A 27493-nucleotide genomic window follows, 5' to 3' on the forward strand; every position below is an offset into this window, starting at 1 on the left:
GCAATGTCTGTTGTCCTCACTGTGTGGGATGTGTAACCCAAGTAAGGTTTGTTAAGCTTGTCTGCCTTTAAGGCATGTAATTAGTACCTAGCACATCTAATGTACCAACCAATTAATGCTTGTAAATGTAGTAGGTTGGACTACATTGTATGTAGTCTGAATAAGTCTGCTTATGAAGCAGGCGAAGAAGTGCTCAATAGACTATGGTGACTGCCTTTAATTCTTGGTGTGCTCTGGTTGGTCACTGGCGGTCCCTACAGTACCTCGTCTTTGCTTTGGACTTCATCGGCTGGTTGTCTGTGTTTCTTGTATGGGGAATGTCAACTGTAGTCCCTATGTGTATGACTTGTGTAATGCTTTACTACGGCAGTGTAATTCCACGGGGTTTGCATTTATGTGTGCCATCTTAGTCATACGCTTGTCCATCCATGTGAATTGCCTACTATACACTGGTATGGGGCTGTACACATTTCACACCTGCATTTTGCATTCCCGGAGTATGGTGTGCATTATTAGCGGAGAGTGGCGCGCTACGCGCGTCCCTCCCACGGCGGGACAAAGGATTGCCTGCGAAACAACACCGAGGCCAGATTCTACATACCCAGACTCCCTTGACTGCAACAGTGGACAGTACCCATTACACATCCTTCATGTGTGCTGCAGTGTGATGTGGGCCTTAGCTGTATGGACCCGATACCCTGGGTATTTCTGTGCATGTGTGCTGCAGTTCATGGACAGCTATCATCAACATTGAACACGCTTGCGTGCCTATATTATTACCTGTGGCGTGGTGCCGACAATTAGATCACATGAGTAATGCAGGAAGCTAGCAGGCATTCTCTGAACAGAATTTTTGGGTCCTACAATGGACACCGATGTGCATATGTCAAGTTAGATGTTGCTGGACTGTGTCCACCTGCCCAGTGCTTTTCACTGCTGGTGTATGTTCCCCAATCGCGGATGTCTGTTTGACTACCCATTCCACATGGTGCTACATAACCGCTGCGTTAGTACTGTGAACAAATGACATACATCCAAAGATGGTGGTTACCAACTGCTTCATATAAACCTCAGACATCCCAATGGGACATATCCGTCACTATATTTCCAATATAACACCACCAGAACATGTTGCTTACCTATGCATTCATGTAACCATGTTGTCTTCGTAGGTGGGAATGCCATAGTTTACACATCCTACGTGGCGTTGTGTGTGTGCCATTAGTATGTGTTCCACAGGTCGCACATCTGTTCCGCTGTCGGTGGCGGGTGCTCCTCAGTCTGTTGCTGGCAGACTGAGTGCTGTGTACGCCGGTGTTGGCACGAGAGTCCGGCTCTGTATGTGGAATGTCAACTGTGGTCCCTATGTGTATTTCCTGTGTCATGCCTTACCGCTGGCTATGTCATTTACCAGGTTTGCAGTTGTGGGTGCCATCCTGGCCATACGGGTGTCCATCCATGACAATTGCCTACTGGACACTAGTATAGGGCTGTACACATTCCACACCTACATTTAGCATTCTCCGGAGTATGGTTTGCATTATTAGCGGAGAGTAAGGCAGGTGCTACGCGCAAATCCCTCCCACAGCGCCGGAAGAAGGATTGCCTGCCAAACAACACCGAGCACAGAGTCTACATACCCAGAATCCCTTGACCGCAACACGCCAGTACCCATTACACATCCGTCATGTGTGCGGAAGTGTGATGTGGATGCAGTTCTATGGACCCGGTACCCTGGGTATTTCTGTGCATCTGTGCTGCATTACATGGAGAGCTATCAGCAACATTACACACGCTTGCGGTGCATATGTGTACCTGTGACTACAATGAGTTCCGTTAGGTGATTAAATAAGGCGGAAGAGCTGTCTTTAGACAAATTTTTGGGTCCTACAATGGACACCACTGTGCATATGTAAAGTGTAGAGCTTGTCGAACTGTGTCCTTGTGAGCATTGGATTTCAGTGATACTGTGTGTTCAGGAATCGCGGATGTCTGTTTGACTACCCATTCCACATGGTGCTACATAACCAGCTGATTTAGTACTGTGAACAATTGACATACATCCAAAGATGCTGGTTACCAACTGCTTCATATAAACCGCAGACATCCCAATGGGACATATCCGTCACTGTATTTCCAATATAACACCACCGGAACATGTTGCTTACCTATGCATTCATTTAACCATGTTGTCTTCATAGGTGGGAATGCCATAGCTTACATATCCTACTTGGCGTTGTGTGTGTGCCATTAGTATGTGTTTCACAGTTCGTACATCTGTTCCGGCTGTGCGGTAGCGGGTGCTCCTCAGTCTGTTGCTGGCAGACTGAGTGCTGTACGCCGGTGTTGGCACGAGTCCGGCTCTGTATGTGGAATGTCAACTGTGGTCCCTATGTGTATTTCCTGTGTCATGCCTTACAGCGGCTATGTCATTTACCCGGGTTTGCAGTTGTGGGTGCCATCCTGGCCATACGGGTGTCCATCCATGACAATTGCCTACTGGACACTAGTATAGGGCTGTACACATTCCACACCTACATTTAGCATTCTCCGGAGTATGGTTTGCATTATTAGCGGGGAGTAAGGCAGGTGCTACGCACATCCCTCCCACAGGGCGGGAGGAAGGATTGCCTGCGAAACAACACCGAGCACAGAGTCTACATACCCAGAATCCCTTGACTGCGACAATTGACAGTACCCATTACACATCCGTCATGTGTGCGGAAGTGTGATGTGGATGCAGTGCTATGGACCCGGTACCCTGGGTATTTCTGTGCATCTGTGCTGCATTACATGGACAGCTATCAGCAACATTAAACACGTTTGCGGTGCATATGTGTACCTGTGACGTCAATGAGTTCACTTAAGTGTTGAAAGAATGCGGCATTCCTGTCTTTAGACAAATTTTTGGGTCCTACATTGGACACCACTGTGCATATGTAAAGTGTAGAGCTTGTCAGACTGTGTCCTTGTGAGCAGTGGGTTTCACTGATACTGTGTGTTCAGGAATCGCGGATGTCTGTTGGACTACCCATTCCACATGGTGCTACATAACCAGGTGATTTACTACTGTGGACAAATTACATACATCCAAAGATGCTGGTTAGCAAATGCTCAATTTAAACCGCAGGCGTCCCAATGGGACATATCCGTCACTGTATTTCCACTATAACACCACCAGAACATGTTGCTTACCTATGCATTCATTTAACCATGTTGTCTTCATAGGTGGGAAAGCCATAGTTTACATATCCTACTTGACGTTGTGTGTGTGCCATTAGTATGTGTTCCACAGGTCGCGCATCTGTTACGCTGTACGGTAGCGGGTGCTCCTCAGTCTGGTGCTGGCAGATTGAGTGCTGTATGCGCCGGTGTTGTACGACGGTCCTGCTTTGTATGTGGAATGTCAACTGTAGTCCCTATGTGTATTTCCTGTGTTATGCCTTCCAGCGGCTATGTCATTTACCCGGGTTTGCAGTTGTGGGTGCCATTCTGGCCATACGGGTGTCCATCCATGACAATTGCCTACTGGACAGTAGTATGGGGCTGTACACATTACACACCTACATTTAGCATTCTCCGGAGTATGGTTTGCATTATTAGCGGAGACTGAGGCAGGTGATACGCACATCCCTCCCACGGGCGGAGAAAGTATTGCCTGCGAAACAACACCGAGCACAGAGTCTACATACCCAGAATCCCTTGACTGCAACAATTGACGGTACCCATTACACATCCGTCATGTGTGCGGAGGTGTGATGTGGATGCAGTTCTATGGACCCGGTACCCTGGGTATTTCTGTGCATCTGTGCTGCATTACATGGACAGCTATCGGCAACATTAAACACGCTTGCGGTGCATATGTGTACCTGCGACGACAATGAGTTCAGGTGCAGCGTTGGAATAACACATTATTCGATTCTTTCCACAATTTTTGGGTCCTACAATGGACACCACTGTGCATATGTAAAGTGTGGAGCTTGTCGGACTGTGTCCTTGTGGGCAGTGGGTACTCTTTATGCTACCATTTTGATATATATCTGGGTAATGTTTGTCCTGAGATATCAGGACATTTGACATGTGTTCGGTTTATTTACAGGACACGGCTGGCCAGAGAGGGCATATCCCTCTCAGGGTGGAACAGGTGTTTACCTTGGAACATATGCATCGGATTTTCAGCGATTACAATGTTTCAGTAACGGTATGTTGCCTAATATACCATCAATGTCATATTTATTACCCCATTTTGCTGCGTAACTCACATTATGTGCTCTCTGCGATTGCATATTGTTCACGTCACCGTCAAATGCGGATCACATGATCTGTTGCTTCAATAATCTCCATATCCTCTACCGACTGCTCACGTACGCCTTCTGTCATAACACGTGTGTCTCCTTCCCTATCTCCAATGTAGAGACTACATTCATTATTTACTCTGCTGTGCGTTACCCTGTCTTATGTTCAGATTTAACAGTATGTGGGTAGGTCTTGACCGATATCACTACTGTTAACAGAAACACAATGTAGTCTGGTCCCTGATCTACAATAGACACAAAAAGGCAGACACTCCTTACCTGGGCCTCCTGTTTAAGACTGCACGTTTTCTTCTTGGGATCCAGTTTTCCGCTTTTCAGCCACAGATCAGACAGTAAACAGCCTCTTTACACACAACAATTCAGTCGGAGGTCTTTTCATTCAAGAAGAACCATTTATGCATATTCTCCGGTACATGTCTAACCAGCCATGCACTCTGACCTGTAGCTTACCAAGGGAATTCGGATTACAAGGATCACGATGTGAAATAAGTTGTTACCACCAGACTGTAGTTATCAGTAGACTTTTCTAAGTGACAGCCGATAACACAGGAGGCTCGGGTTCGGACAGTTTTAGTAGTGTACACAGGCAGGCTAAATAATGTACAGTCCAAGTATGGGAGTTTTGTCTGACTCTATACAGTAAGCAGTTTCGTTATATAGTGTTTACAATCAGCATTTGCCCAACTTACTGCCGTGGTCGGTCACAGGGCATTTCCATCACTATGGTCCGCAATAGTCTATACATACGTGGGTGCTGGGCTCGTGCTTTTAAATTGTTTTCTCATGGGAATAACACAGGCTTGCAAGGCACCTTGTACATTACAGTATCCTTTTGTGATTGTAGCTGTTTCAGGTACCCTAGACTGTTACGATACAGTGGACAGTTAATTTCTTGATACGTTGCTTTGTCTGTGTGGTAGGGAGTTGTACTGCTATCTTCCATTGAGCTCACAAGGCCATCCTCCTCTGGGGAAGGAGTGCTGTTATGCATGTACATACATTTATTGTTCTGTAACCCAGCAAATGATTAATGATGACAGACATGAGGCTGCTGTCCTGCTTACTGCCAGGTTCAGAATTCCATCACAGTACAGCTTAGCTTCACCAATTACATGCAGGCTTAGTTCTGCTGCCATATTGTGCGGTAAAATTCAATACATTATATAGTATTTCGAGTGTAAACTGGAACTTCATATGTGTTTCTATATATTTCTGAACAACATCCATCCAGCCATATGCATGTTGTTCCATCCTTTACCTTGACCGTGTGTATTTGTCCGTCCAGCCACGCTCATCTCCACATGTGATGTCCCAGTTTCCCCTTCTTTGCCTGTAGCACCCTGTTAGGATGTCCTGTGTGTTGGGCACCTGTTCCGCTATATGTGATCGACTTCACTGCAGAGATGATCGTCGATCGGTGGTCCACCGACCAGACTTGTCCACATGTGTACACTTATGTGCACCGTGTCGTATGCAAACCTAGATGGTTTGGACGGGTACATACTACATGCGGATGTACACATTATGCTGACACATTCACATGCAGCCATTTTCATATCTGTACCTGCGGTGGGTTGCTGACATGTGGTGCGTATTTGCCAGCGTGGCATTGCCTAACACAAACATCTTACCACAGTTCAGGTATGCACATTGTGTGTGGTTGTATAGCTGCACACGGATGCTAGCAGGTTTGGGTGCAGGGGTATACATGGGTGTGACTGACATGTACAATGAGGCTATTGTGTAGTACATCCGAATGCATGTGTTCTGCTTCTGGATATTACACTTCATCATACACCATCCGGTGTATGCAACTGAGATGTTGCTGGGTCTGGGATATGTTGCTATGCACATGTTTGCCTGTGTTTGGGGTATCTTGCTTCCTTACTGTTGTTATGTCGGCACAGCTACCCGGCTATGTACTGTCACTACTGCTTGTGACCATTATGGTTGGCACCTTTTCCAATGCCCATGGTGGGGCATGTTATGTGATCCGTTCGATATTTGCAGGACTACACATACCCAGGGCTAGTGCAGTAGACAGAACTTCACTTGTTTGCCATACTATGAGCCTATTCTGTTAGCGTTTGGGTTCCTTATTTATTTTCTTATGCCATGTCTGTGTTCCATACCGTAATGTATATGTTTTATGCTACTATTTACATGTATATTGCGGAATTTGCGGCAGGGGATCGAGGTCATTTTCCATTTTTACGATTGTTGCAGGGACACCATTGTCCACTCAGGGTCTGTCCATGGCACTTTGGGACAGCAGGTAACCCTGGTGACCATGCCCATGTCGCTGCTGGGGTTTCCACCTTTTCCATTTTCCGATCTGGGATATTTCCGGGACTCACATCTGCCTTTACAGGCCGACACATACAAGCGGTCACTATATAGCATAGAAATTCACTTGTTTGCCTAAATAATTTGCTTATTATTGTGGCAATTTCCTTGCTTATTCTGTTTATAGTGTCATTTCGGTATTTCTGTTACAGAAATAACCAATTCATGCTACCATTACATTACATACGGGATATCATTGTGTCCTACATTAGTAGCACATCAGCCATTTCTAATCGTTTTTGGGACACAACTGTCCATGGAGAGACTGCCCCAAACACAGTGGGACAGGTGCTGACCTTAGTCGCTGCTCCTATGTCGGTGGGGCCGGCTGACATGCGGCTGTACACCTTCTCTGAGTGTAAACACTGACAGTACATTGCGGACTGGCGGTCTTATCGTATCCTTTGCTCCTTGAGCGGGTACACTTATGCCTTGGTGGCTTCTATTTGCTTCTCCGTTGATTTGGAACGGGGACTATGTTGCATACTGTCCGTGCGTTTCATTCTGCACGGGACCTGGCTGCTGCCATTACTATTGTGGGCGGACCGTGGCTGTCAGCACATTAGGTTGCTCACCTCCTGCCGGCTTTGACACGCCTCCAGACGCATCCTACCTGGGCTCGCTCACGTACACTACGCACGTGTCTGTGATTCCGGTGCACTCTCATTAATATGTATATGGCGCTACTGCGCCGGATATTCCATGCACCGCCGGCGCAGGCCTTACGCCGGCCTTGCGCCGAGCTTCATGAATCCCGGGGAATGTCTTTTTTGATATCTAGTTTTGTGCCAGCCATGTTGTTTTGCCTGACCACTGCTGATTCACAGCTAATATATTAAAGTTTTATGGCTTTCTTTGAAGTATGTATTGTGTAATGTTAGATTTCTGTATGACATGCTGCCTGGGGTGTTGTCAGTTAGCTTTCACAAGTGCATTTTCACTCTGAAAAATGAGGGAGTAAACAGTATACTTCATTGTTTCATGGAATGATTCAGAACATATTCTTATCTGCAGAAATAAAAAAAGGTGTAGTTTGCTGTGATCATGATTATGGGGCTTAGCCAGTGAGATTATTCTTGTTTGTTCATTCTACTTTTTCCTTCCCAAACAGCTGGCAGACAGGTTCAGTGAAAATTTCACCCCCCTCCCCCTCATCAGTATGCCAGGACATCCCCAGCATCTGCCCCCCTCCCCTTATCAACATGGAGCAGGTCTTTAATGCCCTCTCAAAGGCAAAAAATACAGTCTCCATGGGACCTGACAACATCACTGGCTGTGTCCTACATGAACTTGGGCATGAGCTGTCAACTCCATTAGGCACCCTATTGAACCAAAGCCTGAGCACCGGCTTTGTCCCAGCCAAATGGAGGTCAGCCACTGTCATCCCTCTACACAAAGGTGGAGCATCCACTGACCCAGGCAGTTATAGGCCCATCATCCTAACTAGCCTGATCTGCAAGGCTATGGACCACATTATCATGAATCTTGTAGACAAGGACATTGGCGACCTCCAAATGCTTGACCCCACACAGTTTGGTTTTGTCAAAGGGAGATCATGCCTGTTGAACTTGGTCATCTTCTTCGAAACAGTCACCAGAGCCTTGGACGAGGGGAAGATGGTGCATACCACCTACTTTGACCTAGCCAAAGCCTTCGACACTATTCCCCACTCCGGCATAATAGATCATCTCTCCCAACTAGACATCAACCCGTATATTGCCAGATGGGCAGCTAACTGGCTCACTGATCGAACCCACTCAGTCAGTATAGGGGAAGCCACCTGTAGTAGTAGACCTGTAAAGAGCTGTGTACCCCAAGGGTTGTTCTTGGGGTTCTACTGTTTGGGATATACTTTTCTGAGGTGCAAGTCAAAACCAGCGGTCTGTGGCTGACCAGGTTTGCAGATGACTGCAAGTTGGGCGCTGTCTTGAATTCCCCTTGTGATTTGAACTTCCTCCAAGTGGGCCTTAGCAAAACTAATGACTGTTGCCAGAAGCATGGCCTCAAACTGAATACTAAGAAATGCATCATTATCTCCTTTGGGGAAAATGGTGTCCCCCATTAATTATCACATTAATAACGTACTAAGCATGCAGTCAGTCATGAGGGAATTGAACACCAAGGTTCATAGCAACCTGGCTTTTGACCACCACTTTGCCTCTGTTGTATGGAAGGCTTTCTACATGGTCCACCTCATAAGTAAGGGTATTTCATCCTGGAACAAGAAGGTCATGATATCACTGTACTCCTCCCTTAACAGACCCATTATTGAGTACAATGCCCCTGTGGCATGTACCTTGCCAAGCACTTGCAACAGCTGGAGAGACCACAGAGGTTCCGGACCAGGAAAATCCATGGTCTCAAACACCTATCCTATACAGATAGGCTAAAAGTCCTGACCCTGTACTCAGTCTCTTACAGAGTACTCAGAGATGACCTGTGTCTGGCATACAAGGCCATCTCAGACCCAGCCTTGATGGAGTTTCTGCATATCCATAAGTCAAACTCCACTTGTACCACCCGCACGCAAGTTCTCGATGTGGTCTTTGACATTAGTAGAACTTGTTGGCCAGATAGATTTATGTCTCAAAGACCCCCCCCCCCCCCGGTGGAATAGACTCCATTTCCATGTTAAGCAGAATACCTCACTAGCCCTCTTTAAGAGGAACCTGGACAACTGGATGGGAAACGGAAAATACACCCCTGGGATCCCACCTGTGTACCTGCTGGACAGGGGGAAACAGGTGCTGATTTTGTGGGAACATGGGCAAAATTCTTGGCTAGGCTTGTAAGATCCTCCGGGCCAATAGAATAGTATCATCCTACGAACATATGAACTTAACCTGCTTTTCAGTGCATCTCCACTATTTGATAGTAATATATCACCGTGAACACTGACTCTGTTTCCTTGTTTCTGATAGAATTCATCTGGGAGTTTTGTAAATAATTACTGATTATTTTTGTGAGTGACGTAACAGTCTCTCAGAGGAGGTGCACTTCTACAAAACCAGTTGATTTTTTCTGGCCTAATTGTTTTGGTATAATTTCTATAGTACATACCTCCTTTTAAATTGAGAACAGGCTCCTTAAGACAAGTGCATGAATTTTAGAATAAAGTCTTAATGCTTAGAGATGTATGCCCATGACAATTTCATATCTGTATACCAACTCCTCCTCAGAAATGGAATTAACAGAAAATGCTGTTTGTATCTGCTTTAGGCTGTAGGACCTACAGTGTAGGTGTTTAGTAAACTTGGGATCTCACTTTCCCTAATTTTATTTTGAAATCCATTTTGTGTGTTAAAATACACTGAACTGGAGTGTAATAGCATATCTGTTTTTGATATTATTGCATGTTTGTATTTTGCAGCTTTAAGTTTAGAGCAGTATAAAAAGGGACGTATGACCTCCTTAGAATGTCACCAATCTTCAGGAGGTAGCCTGCTAGGAACAGCTAGAAATCTTCCATTTGATTGCCATCATTCTGAATGTTTGATTAGGTAATTTTCCCTATGTTGGCTTAGATTAAAGTAAGATAAGCTGAACAGCTCATTACCTAATTGCTGTAATTTTTTTTAATTTTTTTTTTTTTATTTTTAACACCTTTATTGAATTATCATTTAAGACATAGGCAAACATACATTTATATAAATCAAAACAAACCATATTAACATATTCCCATTTGCAAACGTTATACATTGCATATATGCTTTTGATATTTATCATTAATTCAACATTATATAGATATAAGGGAAGACAGGAAGTGATCAATTTAACTGCTCCTCCAGAAAATTATTCCGTGGGTATTGTTCCCACAAATTCCATTTTTTTCTTTGTAATTTGCTCCTACCTATTTCTAAAGATACCACTTCCATTTTTTATCTCTATAACAATATTCAGCCCTTCAAATACAGTTGCTTAAGACTTTGATTTCCATTTTCTAGTAATTGCTTTTTTGGCAGCCACCAGAATTAAACTTAGCAAGGCCTTACTACATCTAGGCAATTTAGATCTTGTATCCCAGATAAAAAAAAAGTCATTGCCTTAGTTGCAGCCATTTGCTCACCCAATATTTCAGATAGAGTACTCTGTACAGAATTTTTAGTCTGCCAACTCATTACACTCCTGAAATACAAGATCCCAGTTATCTCTTTCTTCCCCATCATATCTTCAACATTTGCCATCTGCTTGAGGAAAAATTCTTTGGAATCTGCTTGGAGTTTAAATATACCTAGGCAAACACTTCAAGCAAAAATCCTAAATCTTCTACAGCTTGTTGCATATTTGAGAATTATACATATGTCCTGCCATTGTTTTCTTGTGAATTGCTTGTACAGTCTCTCTTCCCACTCTTTTCTGTCTCTGATTGATTCCTGTAATTATCATGCAGTATTTTATATAACATATTAATTATCCATTGTTTAATGGCAGCTTTTGTTCAAGATTTGATTAAAAATTATACCAGAGCAGGTTTTTTTCACTTAGGATTCCCTTATCCCTTTCTCTTTGCCTATACTCATAACAATCCCTGATAGGGAAGGCATTCCTTAGCCTGCAGTCCAAATGTCTTGGCTTCTTCCCATTCTGTTCCTTTTCCTTCTCTAGACATTTGCTCCCACTACCTTGGTTTCCTTACCAGTTTTCTCCAGTAAATTCTAGTCCCCTCTTGCCTAGTCTGTGTACTCCTAATTGCAGTCATCCTTATTGGCAAAATCTCCTTTCTCCATTCTAGTGTTTTTTTTAAACAAGAAACATGTTTATTAAATTATCCCATGTGACATAGGCAATCCTGCATTTATATAAATGAAAACAATCCATGTAATTTATTTGTAAACATTATACATCACAGACCATATTGACATAATTTTAGTTGCAAACATTATACATCACTTATAATCTAGCCATTCATTAAGCCATGGTGGTACAGCGGTAGCATTGTCGCCTCACAGCAAGAGGTTCCTCCTGTTCGATTCTCGGCTGGAGTGTCTTCTGTGTGGAGTCTGCTTGTCCTCCCCCGCGGTCCAGTGGAATTCGAAAGACAAGCGTAAAATGGGCGTGCCTTCGTTGAACGTTGGGTGTCGGGCTGGCATCTCGGCACCGTATAAATCTACTGCCAGTCACTGGTGGACCAGAGTTCCGCTGTGGCGACCCCTAACTGGGAAAAGCCGAAAGAAGAAGAATCTAACCATTCATTGTCACTCAGACATATTACATAGCTCATTCAAATCCTGCCTTCTGTTAAACCTCATTCCTTCTCTGCATGTATTGTTCTCACAATTCCCATTTTTTTTCTATTTAATTTGCTTCTACCCATTTCTTAAGATCCCAATTCCAGTTGTTTTATCTCTGTTACTATATTCACTTCTTCTAGTACAGTTGGTTTAGACTTTGATTTCCATTTTGTAGTAATTGCTTTTTTGGCAGCTGCTATAATTAGACTCAGCAAGCCTTTACTATGTCTAGGCAATTCTGATTCTGGTATCATAGCTCAAAAAAATATTTTCCTTATTTGCACCAATTTGCTCACCTAGTATCGCTGATAGAGTAGTGTGAAGGGAATCTTTAAAATCTACAAACTGATTACACTCCCAGAAAATATCTTCCCAGTTACCTCTTTCTTCCACATCTCACCTCCAACATTTGATGTCTACCTAAGGAAAAATCCTTTGGTGTCTACTTTGGGTATAACATACCTGTTGATATGGCTGGACCATTTGATGTGTGCTTACATAGTTTGTAGCTATAGCCTTTGTTTTATCTTCATTCATTTTATATCCCAGAAAGACTTGAAACTGTTGGAAGATGTTCCCAACATGGAGATGTCCTTTTTTGTTTTTATCTGGTACAGAATAATATCATCTGCAAATAAAGCTAACTTTTCTTGACTACCATACCAATTATGTCTGTGAATTTTTAATTCTCTTAATCTGATGATGTAATTTTCATTCATTCCTCAACTGATGGGTTCGGATTTGAAACTTGAGTCTGACTCTGCTGCTTACCAGATCATGGGATCCTAGAATGTTCGCGCTCCTCCCTTTACCCATAATGCCCTACCAACCTAACATACCCCAGATCTCGTTTGCCATTAGGTATCAAATGTGGATCCTTTAGCTCTTGAGCATTTATTGAATTTTATCCATCTTTCTCCTGTGTAGTGTGTCTGTTAATTTTTCATTTTACCCTTCTTCTTCCTCTGTCCCATAATTTACTGAATTAGGTTATTCTTTCATATTTTTCAGCTACGTTAGTTAGCACTTCTCTCGGTGCCATTGTTGGTATCTCTATCCTCTTCTGAGTACCCTTTCTGCCATTACTGGTAGTTTTCTTTTCCTTTCTTTCTACTTTGTTTTAAAAAATTCTTTATAGCTTTTTAGATTAGTTTTACCTAGTAAGTTGGTTGTTGCTTTTCTATGACTTGTTGTGTGGAAGTTCTTCTTTTTGCTAAGATATCAAACAAACCTGTGCTCAAAAAATGTGTTTCCTGTGGGCATAAGCACCCCATCTCTGCATATACTGTCAGGGTCAGGCACATCTTGATATGTGGACTCTGCAATCCGCTCTGGTTTTAACACCAGAGCCATAACAGATCACAGAAATTGGTTTTGTGAGGTATTTTGCCTTCTACATATTCTTCCTCATTTGCTGGGTCTCAAACCCTCTCAGAAAAGATAAAGGTAAGGCTGATTCTTTGCATAAAGATAAGGAGTTCTGAAAATGGTCTCTAGACCAATGTTTGGTGTCGACCTCTGCTCTTTCAACAGAAGGTTGCTAAAGTTCATAAAATTTGGATACGTCAGTCATGGAACCGATAGTTCAGAAACTTAGTTCTCTTCAGATCTGTACTCCACTGCTTCTGTCGGAAACGATTCCATCCAGGCTTCCTTCTCCCTTCCTAGAGGGGTCACCTTGAAGTCACTCCAGGCCTCCCTGCACTGCTTCTGTTCAATCCTCCAGAAGTCTTTCAGAGGAAGATGTAGACAGGATGATGGGGAAGTTCCTCAGAGCACAGATACAGATAGAGATTCTCCCGGCTCCAATCCCAGCTGGGCCCGTGAGCCAATATCTGTCCAGTTCCCCTATGATATCTCCTTCTCCTATCCAACCATCTGGTTCAGAGCTTTTGGATCCAAGCTCCCTGGAGGTGTCTACTTTGGACCCAAAGACTATTTGCTCTTCTACTCTGATGGTTCCCCTGAGCCAGTTGGTACCAAGTGCTTCAGAGCCATCTCTTCCCCTTAGAGTTTCAGTACTGAATAGCTTGGGTGGCATGCTGGTTGGGATGCAGGAGCTGGCAATCTGAGAAGTTCCAGCTTTGGAGCCATCGACTTCTGTTTCCTGTAGGCGCTCTGCCTTTGAGGTTGTGGAGAGGGTTTTTCTCCATGGCTAGAGAAGAGACATCCCTGCCCTCCTCAGATCAGACAACCCTGCTCATACTGTTCTTTGCTCTGAGCCTTGACCATCCCTTCCACTGGGACAGCCAACCAGAATGAGCCTCCAGTCGGTCCATCAGGATATTATGTCTTTCGACACTTTCCCAGAACACCCCACACAGGAAGTTCTTCAAAAGAAGATGTGTAAGAGGAGGTACTTAGATTTCTCTCAGGAATCTCTCTGAGGATGCTGATTTTGATGAGGGGAGAGGTTACCCAGATCACCTCTTGATGATGTCTCCTTTGGAGACATCCTAGAGCTCCTGAAACAAAAAGGTGGTTGGTCTTCCAGTAACCCCTCCCAAGAGGAACCAGTGTTGCTGGAGGCTTTCTGTCTGGTCCATTTACTTCTTTGGTGACCCCCCCCCCCCAAGCCAATGAGCTCATCAACCTAGTCTCTTGGCGGGCATGGAAGGAACCAAACACTGTTGAGCCAATACCGAAAAGGCCAGCTAAAATTCTAGCCCTCCTAAAGGTTGTGCACACTAGAGCAAAGGAGTACCATTTAATGCCATTGTTATAGCTGCAGCTACAAAGAAAAAACTAGCAGAACAGAGTTCTTCTGTCCTTCCCCCAATAGAAAGAGCCTTGGGAGTTGGACAAATTTGGGAAGTGTGTATATGCTATACCAACCGTTGCCCTCAGGTCACTGAATTACTTGGCACATTTTGCAAAACTGCAGAGAGATTTTATCATTCTGGGTCTATGTTGTCTGAGGCTGGAAACAGAATTTCTTCACAACTGCCCACCCTCCAATCTATCTCAAATGCATCCATGAGGTTGATCTCACATGTTGCAGAAGGTACCTCACCGGTGGCAGGTTCAAGCATAGCAATCAGAAGACATTGCTCAATGTGCTTGTGTGATTTTGCAGAACAACTTGAGTCTTTGTTCATCAATGCATCCTTTGACGGATATTCTGTGTTTGGCCCCAGGGTTAATTACACTCTCTCCAGGTGCGAACAAAAGGGAAAGACCCCCTATCTGCCATTAGTGTTTGTTTCTCTACCTCTCAAAGACCCTTCTCTAGGAATCAACAAGGTGGTAGGAAGATGTGGTGTAAGAAATCCTAGGGACCTTTCTAGGATTCATGTGGAGATAGTTCCCCCAGGGGCAGAGGGGAGAACTTGAATGGAAGATGCCATGCACGTGGCAGAGGTGGTCTGCAGAACCAGGGCTTTAGCTATTCTTTTTCAGATATACCCTACCAGTGTTCCTGAATAGAGGCCTGACTGTCCCTCTCTGAAGGCAAGCTGGGGTCATTTTATCTCTGTACTAGAGAGCCTGGCTATCTATTATAAAAGATTTTTGTGGGTGCAGAAGATCATATCCAGAGGTTATACCATACCATTTTCTCTAGCTCCTCCCACAGTTGTTAGAAAAATCCCCAATGGTCCACCCAGTCAGAGGGAATTAGCATTTCTAGAAGTAAAAAGCTGCTAGAAAAGAGAGTCATCCACGAGGTCCCCTCAGACCTTATTCAGGATTCTTCTTAATGCCAAAAAAGCCAGGGGGGCTTGAGACTAGTTCTGAATCTCACCAAGTAAAATCAGTTCAGTATACAAAGTTTTAGATGGTCATGGTTCAGTCCATTTTGCCTGTGCTGCCAAAGGCCAATTGGATGTTTTCCATAAATATTCAGGATGCAAACTATCACATCAAAATTAACAGACGCTCCAGGAGCTGCCTATGCTTCTTGACTGGGAGCTAGTCATTACCACTTAAGAAAACTGCCCTTTGGTCTCACCAGAGCCCCCAGAGTGTTCACCAAATGTATGGCAGTGGTAGCAGCTCACTTGAGACTGCTGGGATTCCGAGTGTTTCCATATGAAGACGACTGGCTCCTTACTGCCCCAACCAGGCATCGACTACTAAAGGGAAGGGGCTACTTGCTTTAGTTGTGTTCTCATCTAGGAATAACAGTCAACTACAGCAAGTCTCAACTCACCCCAAAACAGCGTCTGAAGTTCATAGGTACTTGTTTGGACACAGTCAGTCAGATAGCCTCTCTTCCCTCTACTTGAATAAACACACTGTAGTCCCAAGTCAAGAACATGATCCAGAATTCACCTCTTCCAACCTGACTGATACTACAGGCTTTGCATTCCATGGCAGGAGCTGCCACCCTTGTCCCTTTGACTAGGTTCCATACCAGAATCCTTCAGTGGACCCTGTTGTCTCTCAGTAGTCCATTCTCCACCATCCATCATTCACACTAGTCAAGATCACTCAAGTGTGCAAAAAGATATCTTCTGTGAAGGATATATTCAAACCAGCTCCATGAAGACTATCCCTTTGTTTTTCCCCTACCCAAGGTCACAGTGACCATTGACGCCTCCCACCTCGGGTGGGGCACTAATTGGGAAGGATAGTCCAAAGAGGCCAAGGTGCATATCAGTGTCTTGGAGATAAGAGGTATCCTCTTAGCATTGCAGGCCTTTCAAGATTTTGTCCCAATCGAGACAATTGCAATTTAAATGGACAATAATTCTGTAGTCTGGTACATCAGCAGACATTAAGAAATCAGATTTTTACCATCTTTGTTGAGAAGTTATGAGAGTATGGCAGTGGGCGATCTCTTCATATTGCTTTCTAATAGCAATGCATATTCCAGGGAAATCCATTGTGATTCCAGACAAACTAAGCAGATCCATTCTGATGTCTCACGAGTGGTCTCTTAGCTTCAGTGTGGCAGAGAGAATTTTCCATAAATGAGGCCAGGTGTGCTGCGATCTGTGTGCCTCACCTCTCAACAATAGGTGGAGCAGGTTCTTTACTCTGATTCCTCCATTGGGAGAGTCACTGAAAGATGCTCTAGTTCACAACTGGCTCTCTGGTTTCCTTTAAGCGTTTCCATCCTTGCTTCTATTCCGAAGTTTCTTCAGAAAGTTCGGTTGAAGAGCACATTTATCTTTGTTGCCCCCTTTTGACCTCGTCAGCCATCCTGTATTCTGGATCCAACTCCAGACCTCCTGTCTCACCCAACAGGCAAGCGTTATCTGAACATAGCAGGTCCTTAGTTGACCCCATGGTTTCCCCAATTCCAGTGATTTTTAGAGAGGCCCAGGCTCTTCACCTCTGTCCTTCACATTTTGTTGTTTTCCCATAAGGCTTCTACTGGAAAGATTTACAAGAGTAGATGGAAAAGATTTGTCTTCTAGGCCCTTAGCAAAGATCTAGACCCTTTTTCAACACCTGCGACAGCAATCCTTGAATTTTTAGCTTCAGTCTTCAATGAAGGAGCTAGTACTTCAGCTATTAGATTTCATTTGGCTGCCATTTCTAATTTCCACCCGAGTGAAAATAATTCTACTTTATCTTCTTTTAAACTATGCAAGGCCTTTCTCAAGGGAGCTTTTTTTGCTTAGACCTCCTTTAAAAGATCCTGCTCCTCCTTGGGATTTAAATATAATGCTTCAGGCCTTAACTCAATCTCCCCTTGAACCTTCAGTCTAAGCAAATCTTAAGTTTTTAACTTGCAAAACCATTTTTCTAGTTGCTATTACATTAGCTAGACAAATATCTGAACTCCAGGATCTATCGTCAAACCTCTTTATGTGATTTTTTCCAAAGACATGGGTTTATTGCAAACAAACCTATCCTTTTTACCTAAGGTTGCTTCTGAGTCAAATATAAACCAGGGCATTAATCTCCCACTTTTCTTTCCCAATTTTACAAAGTAAGAGGAGTTTGCTACTCCTTTTAGATGTACATAAACAACTTTGTTTTTAACTTCATAGAACCAAAGACTGTAGGAAATCTGACCAGTTTGTTTCATTTTCTCCTACCAGATTAGGCAAACCAGTATCTAAAGTTACATTAGCCAAGTGGTTGACTGATTGTATAAACGTTGCGTACGCTAAATTAGGATTATCTTTACCAAAACCTCCTAGAGTCAATTCCAAGAGGTCTAAAGTGGTTTCCTCATCTTTTTTGCTCCAGAGCTTCTTTAGATGATATATGTATAGCTGCAGCTTAGGCTAATCCCCACACTGTCATTGCTCATTACAAGTTGGATTTAATTTCCATGAACAGAGTAGCCTTTGACTCCGCAATGCTCTGGAGTATCCTTCCATAAGAGCCACCCAAGGTTACAGTAGCTGGGGGCTCTGTCCCAGCTACTCATCACTAAGGCTTTTCATCCAGAAAAAAGGAGGTCATTGTCCCACTGTACTCATCCCTCATTAGACCCATTATAGAATGCAATGCCCCATTTGGTATGTACCTCTCAAGACATCTGCAACAACTAGAAAGGCTGCAAAAATACCTCACTAAATGAATCACAGGCCTAAAGCAGATGCCGTATGCTGACAGCCTTAAAAAACTCCAGCTATACTCTGTCGCATATCGTCTACTCCAAGGCGATCTCTGCGTAACATCCAAGGCCTTGTCAAACCCAGAGCTGCTGGACATGCTACACTTAAAGAAATCCCAATTCCTCAGAGCCACATGCTCCAGGGATCTAAACCTTGTCATCACAATAAACAAAACATGCTGGAGGGATAGGTTCCTGACCTAGAGACTCCCCGGACTCTGGAATAGATTGCCCATACATGTCAAGCAGAGCGCCTCTTTGGCCCCCTTCAAAAGGAACCTTGATGATTGGATAGGAGAAAGGAAATTCACCCTGGGGATCACGTCAGTCACCCTGTTAGACAGGGGTCCAGGGAAGTAAATAGTGTGGGAAGAAATATCCAGGGAATTGTTATGGCTAGGCTTGTATAGGCCCGCTTGTATAGGCACTAGGGCTGATAGCCTAATACCATCCTATGAAACTTTGAATTAAGGAATGAATGAAAATGACATCATCAGATAAAAAAGTTATATACTTACCATGATGTTCCATCTGTGTTATCCATTTTCATTCTTGCTCAACTTCCCACCCACCTATCCCCTTCTTTTGCTTCTGGAGAGATCTAAGAGTTGTACAGGAACCTCTGTTCCTTGTTTGAGCTCCAGCTTCTTTTTTCCTTTCTGTCTTTGGTAATTTCTGTAATAAATTGTTCTTTTATATCTAGGGGCATTAAATTCAATAGCGTTTGTTAGGTTGGTGGGGCATTATGAGTAAAGGGAGAAGCTTGAGAGATGTTCATCGTGTTTCACTGTTGCAGTCATTACTCTTGGGTTATCCTGCTGGTAGGCTACCCACAGTCGGTCTGAATTCCAAAGTCCTGGTCTGGTGTCGGCTGCTGTCGCCTCTTCCCTGACGTCAGTGCGCCAGGGCTATAAAAGATGCAGCCGACACCATTTTCTTCAGTCTTTCTTGCCGCGCGGTGCCCGAAGCAAAAGCAGTTCGCAAGTGCCGGTCAGCCGACTCCTGAGATTTTCAAATCCGAATTTCAGAACCGAAGTCTTCATTAAAGCTAAGTACCCTGTTGGGGAAACTTTTTTCTTGCTCCAGACCGATGTCAGAAAAAGTTAACAATTGTATTTCTTGTGGGAAGCAAATACCTCATAAGGATTTTCACTCTTACTGTATTCTTTGCCTAGGCCCTGACCATGACGTTGCTAGCTGTCGGTTTTGTGCTAGATTTAACCAACGCACTATTAAGCATCGGTTCGATTTTGCATTTCATTACTTTGGCCGAAGGTTTAATTATATAATGCTGTCGGAACAGCCGACGACCAGAGTTTACAAAAAACGCAAGGACAAGGAAAAGGATAGGCATCCGAGGTTCAAAACCAACGATGAGGCCTCCTTTAGGCCAGTCACCAGTTCGCCGGTTCTCAGTGAGGCGCATTCGCAGCCCCTGGCGGCCGCTACCTCAGAGCCACAGGCTGCTTCCGGCTCCCATGTGGAGCCGACTGGGCCACTGGATACTCAAGGTATTGGACACTTGGAAATCATTCCCTCAGATGGGTCCGGAGCCGCTGAGCAGGCATCGGCTATTGAGGGTGTCTTCAGACCTACACAGTTGTATGTTAAACCATCTTCAGCTTCAAAGGCAAAGACTAAAGCAGCTCTAAAGACAAAGAAACAAGTACAGCATTCTCCTACTCAGACTTCCATGCCTAAAAAACAGATGCTCAACATGGCCGAAGACCTAATTACTTTGATCAGGGGTTCCCATCCCCCTCCAGATAAGAGGCCTAGGCAAGAGAATAGAATATGATTCTACTGATCAGGTTTCTATTTCCTCTGATTCCACTTCTGAACAGGATTATTCTATTCCTCCCTATGAGGATTCTGATGCTGAAGAATCCATTCCTTCAGCCTCTTCTCCTGAGGATTATTCTTTTGGGGAAACCCTGCATACCATGAGGGAGCATTTCCACTGGGAGAGCCAAGATTACTCAGAATCTAAGAAAAGGCTCAGAGACTTTCTGCTTCTTCCTCAGCACAGAACCCTTGCTATTCCACCTGTTCTAGACATTGTAGATGATGTATTTTCAGAGTCCGGCCTGTCCCCGGACTCTCTACCCCCTGCACCTGCTAAGCCAGACAGATACTACAGGGTCCCATAAATTCTTGTACAAAAACCCTGCTGCTGACCCAGAAACTATATCTCAGGGTCCCAAAGGGGTCAAAGCTTCCACTGCAAAAAACCCTGTCCCCTCTGATAGGGATTCTAGGGCACTGGACAGATGGGGGAAAAAAGTTTACACTTCTGCTACCTTGGCTCTAAGGGCTTTAAATTGTCAGTTTCATATGCTTAAATATCAGCAATACTTATTGTCACTGCTTAAACAGAAAATGCTGCCCAATTCTGAAAGTTCAAAGAACAAGGAAATGCAGGATTTATTGCATGCAGCTGAACAAGTGGGAAAGCATACTTTGCAATGTGGTTATGATTCACTGGAGGCCTCCTGCAGGGCCGCTGTTACAGGTTCTGTTATTAGAAGGCATGCTTGGTTAAAGGAACAGAATCTGCCTGATCATGTTAAAGCAAAATTATTAGATGCTCCATTACAGCATGATACTTTGTTTGGTGCTAAAGCAGAAGAGGTGTTGAAGAAAATGGAGGATAAAGCGAAATCCATGCAGACAGTTAAGGATTTCTTACAGGTACAGCCACCCAGATTTACCAGTAACTGGCCTTCAAAAAATTGGTCCTTTCCAGTGTCAAGCCACAAAGAGGCCGATACAGACGTCCCAGAGGCAGATCTCAGTCCCGAGGCTCATACAGGCCTAAACAATGGGGTGCTCCTACCTCCAAAAACGGAGAAGACAAATCGCAACCTTACAGGAAACAGTCCCAGTGACTTTCCTCTGCCAGATCCAAGCACTTTTCTTTTGGCAGCCCCCTTGGGGGGAAAACTAGCACTTCTTTTTACCAAATTGGCAAATGATTACCCAAGACAAATGGGTCTTGAACATAGTGTCCCAAGGCTACAGGTTCCATTTTCGCACCCTACCAAGGGCAAAAGTATGCCAGACCTGCCACACAATCAATGGGTAGAGGCACAAAAGCAAATTACAGCCCTCATGGACATGAGGGCCATTCAACAAGTACCATTACAAGAGCAGGGGCAAGGATTTTACTCCAGACTTTTCTTAGTGCCCAGAAAGGACAAAACCTGGAGACCTATTTTGGACCTGTCTAGTCTAAACACATTTCTGGAGGTCCCAAAATTCAAGATGCTGACTCTACAGCAGCTACTGCCCTTGCTGGGCAAGAAGGCTTGGCTCGTAAATTTGGACCTAAAAGAGGTATACCTGCATGTCCCAGTCAGACAATCTTGAAGAAGATACCTCAGATTCATAGCAGGCTCAATGCACTACCAGTTCTCTGCACTGCCCTCTGGCTTATCTACTGCGCCCATGGTCTTCACAAAATGCCGGCACCAGTAATTGCATTTTGCAGACAAAGAAGAATTCAAATATATCCCTACTTGGACGACTGCCTTATTCAAGCAGAGAACAAAGACATTCTTCTAAAGCATCTGGCGTTTGCAAAAAGATTACTAATTTGCCTAGGGTACACAATAAACGAAAAGAAATCAAAACTAGTACCCTCTCAAGAGATCATATTCCTTGGTGCAAGCTTAAATACAACTGCCCAAATGGCTTATCTCACGCCAGACAAACAAAGACAACTGACTTCTTACTTCAAAAAGTTGGCAACAAAGACCCAGTTATCTGCAAGGAAAATCCTGCAGGCCTTGGGCTTCATGGCATCCTGCATTCTACTAATTCCATATGCCAGACTGCATATGAGGAAACTACAATGGTATCTAAAAAGTGTTTGGATTCAGCATTGCCACAGCCTGGAGACAGTAATTACCCTAATTTCCTGCCTGCAACAGGAGTTTCGATGGTGGGCACAGGCCTGTCACCAAAACAAGGGTCTGCCATTCACTTTAACCACAGCCAGACAGACACTGACAACGGATGCATCAGAGTATGCCTGGGGGGCCCATATGGCAGGAAAATGTATTCAGGGCACATGGCCTGCAAGCCAGATGCATCTTCACATCAATCAAAAAGAGATGCTAGCTGTTCAGGACAGCTACTGATAAAGATGGACAGTACTACGGTCATGTGGAACATAAACAAGCAGGGAGGCACACATTCCTACCCCCTCTACAGACAAGCAATGACCTTCTGGGACATAGCACTGACTTATCAAGTTCACCTGCAAGCACAATTCCTGCCAGGAAAAACAAATACTCTGGCAGATGAACTAAGCAGAAACCTCATGGATCCCCATGACTGGAAACTGGATCCACAAGTCTTCAGCATGATAACAAGGAAATGGGGATGCCCAGACATGATCTATTTGCCTCCCCCCACAACTGCCAGTTAGAGATTTTGCACAGGGATTTATCACAAACAATCATGGAGAGTGGACGCCCTATCCTTCAGCTGTAAAAATCTAACAGTATATGCCTTTCCTCCACTGCCTCTCCTTCCCAGGGTACTCCTAAAGGTCAGACAAGAGAAGCCAACAATGATACTGATTGCACCAGACTGGCCATGCCAGCACTGGTACCCAATCCTAAAGAGCTTGTCTCAAGGTCCAGCATGGATATTGCCTCAAACTTCTCACTTGCTGACCCAACAAAACAATCAGATCCTGCACAGCCAACTCAGGACATTAAATTTGGCAGCATGGCAGATAATGTAGCCATTCACAACACTCCTCTTTCAAAAGCTGTTATGGATGTTATCTTGGAGGCCAGGAGGCCCAGTACTAGAAAATCTTTTGCAGAAAAATGGAAGAGATTCTGTGCTTGGAACCAGGAACAAGGCATTGACACGTATGTATCAAATATCCCTCAGATTTTACAATACCTAACTGAGATGCTGGACAAAGGCCTTTCCTTTTCATCAATTAAGATTCATGTCTCTGCCATTTCAGCCCATTACAATACGGAACCACCTCTCTTTTCTCATCCTTTAATAAATCCTTCTCAAAACTGAGGTGGAATCCTTCAAAGGAAACTGAGGTGGAATCTTTCAAAGCCCCCAGGCCAGTAGAAAATACTGCCCAAAATGCAGAATCCTTTACAAAAGCATTCTATGGACACCTACAGGAATGCATGGAGCATGCTATCCCAAATAAAACCAAGACTCACTCCTACAAAGGCAGGAGACCTGTCTGGTGGACCCTGGCCATAAATAAGCTATAAAACAGGAGGAGAAAGCTACTACATGACAGAGCAAAATCCCAAAAAGGGAAGGCGTCACTGATCAGTACTAGCAAGAAACTACGATCCCTCATAAAATCATCTAAGGCCAGCTTCGAAAGTAAAATTGCACAAGTCACTAAAGATAATCACAAGGCCTTTGTTAGTTATGTCAGAAACCTGGGAGGCAACTCCCAGATATGCTCTGAGTTAGTGCAAAATGACAAAAAATACACTGAACCCACAGACATTGCCAACATCCTGGCAGAAAGGTTCAGTGCAACCCCCCCCCCCCAAAAGAGCAAATGTCTATCCCAACAGAGTGTAGCCTTCCTGAGATCACAGATGCACAGGTGAGAGCTGCCCTCTTCAAAGCAAAAAACACAGCATCAATGGGACCAGACGGTGTCCCGGGCTGCGTCTTACACGAGCTCCAAGAAGAATTAAACCCTCATATAAAGTCACTGTTCAATCTCAGCCTTACTATAGGGTATGTACCCAAGGAATGGCGTACAGCAACAGTGGTTCCACTCCACAAAGGTGGTGCCACAACAGATCCCGGAAACTGTAAGCCTGACTAGCCTGGTCTGCAAATCTATGGAGCGTATCATCATGGAAATCAGAAACAAAGACATTGGGAACCTCCAGACACTGGATCCTACCCAATTCGGCTTCGTTAAGGGCAGATCTTGCCTCTTGAACCTGGTCGACTTCTTTGAAACAGTTACCAAAGCCGTAGATGAAGGGAAGGTGGTCCACACAGTCTACCTGGACCTCGCAAATGCCTTCGACACAATACCCCCACTTGGGCATCATAAATAAGCTCACCAGCTTAAATATCAACCCCTATGTCACAAAATGGGTTGCAAACTGGCTCAGGGATAGAACCCACATGGTCAGAATAGCAGGTGCCAAGTCAGACTCTAAACCAGTTAGAAGTGGTGTCCCACAAGGCTCAGTCCTGGGACCTTTCTTGTTCGGTATATATTTCTCCGAGGTACAGGCTAACACGGGTGGACTATGGCTGACCACGTTCGCAGATGACTGCAAACTGGGTGCTGTAATCGACTCTCCAGCTGACACAAGCATCCTCCAAAAGGGTCTTACAGAGACGGATAACTGGTGCCAGAGCCATGGCCTAAAGCTAAATGCCAAAAAGTGCATAGTCATCCCCTTTGGGAAAAACAAAGTGCCCACAAATTACCACATAGGTGGTAATCCATTAAGTACGGAAGAAGTAATTAGGGACTTGGGGACCCAAGTAGATAGCAATCTCTCCTTTGACAATCACGTTGCCGAAGTGGTTAGAAAGACGACCTATATAGCCCACCTTATCATGAAAGGGTTCACATCTAGATCGAGAGGTCATTGTGCCCCTCTACTCATCACTTATCAGGCCCATAATTGAGTACAATGCCCCGTTTGGGATGTACCTTACCCGACACCTGCAGCAACTGGAAAGACCCCAAAAGTATCTCACCAAGAGGATCAAGGGGCTCAAACAGATGCCCTATGCAGTTCGGCTAAAGAAACTCCAGCTCTACTCAGTTGCGTAACGCCTACTCAGAGGCGATCTGTGTCTGACGTATAAAGCCATGTCCAACCCAGAATTAATGGACATGCTTCACCTCAGGAAATCCAAATCCCTTAGAGCTACACGCTCCAGGGACTTGAATCTCAGCACAGAAATAAATAGGATATGCTGGATGGGCAGATTCATATCCCAGAGGCTCCCCTCACTCGGGAACAAAATCCCAATCCATATTAGGCAAAGCCCCTCACTGACCCTCTTCAAGAGAAATCTTGACGAGTGGATGGGAGATCGTAAGTTTACCCCTGGGATCTCTTCTGTGTCCCTGCTTGACAGAGGTACAGTAAACTAACCTTAAAAGGGCTACCTTCTGTGACCTACTATACAGAGGCACAGTCAACTAATCTAAAAGGGTGGCGAAAGCCAAACACACTCTGGCTAGGCTTATAAATGCCCTAGGACAGATAGCCTAGTATCAACCTATGAACCTAATAAAGCAGTACCTCAGAGGGGCCAAAAACATCAGGCCTCCAAGGAGAGCACCAGTTCTGGCATGGGACCTCAATTATGTCTTGGAGAAACTCACACTGCCTCCTTCTGAGCCAGCCTCAACAGTTGATATAAAATTCTTATCCTGGAAAACAGCTCTGCTCCTAGCATTAACCTCTGCAAGATGAGTCTCGGAGTTACAAGCACTCATGGCTGTGGAACCTTTTATCATTTTTCATCCAGACAGGGTTTCTCTGAGGACGAACCCAACATTTATGCCTAAGGTGGTGTCCAGTGTGGCCCTCAACCAAACCATTCACTTGCCTACCTTTTATCCAAACCCACAGAACAAGGGTGAGAAAATTCTGCATTCTTTGGACATACACAGGCAGCTACTCTTCTACTTGGACAGAACTAAAGCTTTCAGAAAAACTGAGTAACTTTTAATGTCATATGCTGCAGGATCACAAGGAAAGGCGATCTCAAAACAGACTATTTCTAAATGGATAGCCCACTGCATCCATTTCTGCTATTCTCAGCATGGCAAATCAGTGCCTAAGGGCATTAGACCTCATTCTACCAGAGCAGCAGCCACATCAGCAGCCTTCCTCAGAGGAGTACCAACCAAGGACATCTTAGATTAGAGGCTGTAACATGGAGTTCAGTGCACACTTTTACAAAGCACTACCACTTACCTCTTTACTCTAAATCCAGAGCAGGCTTTGCCACTGCAGTTCTGCAGGGCCTCATAGCCTCTCCTAATACTATTTAGCCCAGCCGCCCATCCTCAGCTTTGGGATTCAACCCAAGAGTAATGACTGCAACAGTGAAACTCGATGAACATAGTACAGTTGTGTACCTACCATAAATGTAGACGTTAGAGTGTATTCACTGTTGCAGTCCAGGTTACCCTCCCACCGTCCCCCTTTCTTTTGCTGGGTATTATCTGTACTTCTCTATTCTATACAACCTATGTGGTGTATTTGCTTGTAGATGAAGGAAATGTTTCTTTACTGCATGTATGTTATTGGCAGTATATATTTAGCCTACCCTTTTGGGGGCACCTGACATCTGGGGCAAGAAAAACAGAAGAAAATGACGTTGGCTGCATCTTTTATACCCCTGGCGCACTGACATCAGGGAAGAGGCGACAGCAACTGACGCCGGACCAGGACTTTGGAATTCAGGCCGACTGCGGGTAGCGTGCCAGCAGGATAACCCAAGAGTAATGACTGCAACAGTGAATACACTCGAACATCTACATTTATGGTAGGTACACAACTGTACTTTCTAGGATCTGATGATGTGGTAGAAGCAGCCAGGTCAAATCAGAGTTTTGCATCTGAACCCATTAGTTGAGGAAGAATGAAAATAGACAAGACAGATGGAATGTTATTGTGAGTACATAACTTTTTTTTTCTTTGCCAATGGCTATAAATATAAACTTAATAACAAAGGGAAAAGAGGGCACTTCTGCCTGGCTCCTCTTTTCAGGCACAACTTGTCAGAAATGAACCGTCCAACTTTAATTTTTGCCTCCTATACCTCATATTTCTTCCCAGCTAATATTATTGTATCTGGGAATGCAACTGCTTCCATTACTCTATACATAAAATCACAACTTACTCTGTCGAATGCTTTCTGTGCATCAAGACCCACTAACAACAGCAGTGTTTTCTTACACACTGTTTTCTTATGGATCATCATTGTTCTATTAATGTTTTCAAATATTTGCCTCCCATTCACAAAAACATATTGATCCATATGTATTAATTTTGGCAACACCTTTGCCATTCCTTCAGCAATTA

General features: G+C 44.3%; 1 protein-coding gene across 1 annotated transcript in view; it reads left to right on the plus strand.

Annotated features, from left to right (window-relative positions):
* The window catches only part of CCDC18 (coiled-coil domain containing 18), a 2776331-nt gene that overhangs the window by 1645285 nt on the left and 1103553 nt on the right, over window positions 1–27493 (plus strand). The window lies entirely within an intron of this gene.

Source organism: Protopterus annectens, chromosome 10.part0, assembly GCF_019279795.1.
Source record: "Protopterus annectens isolate FY-2018-M chromosome 10.part0, PAN1.0, whole genome shotgun sequence".
NCBI lineage: Eukaryota > Metazoa > Chordata > Ceratodontiformes > Protopteridae > Protopterus > Protopterus annectens.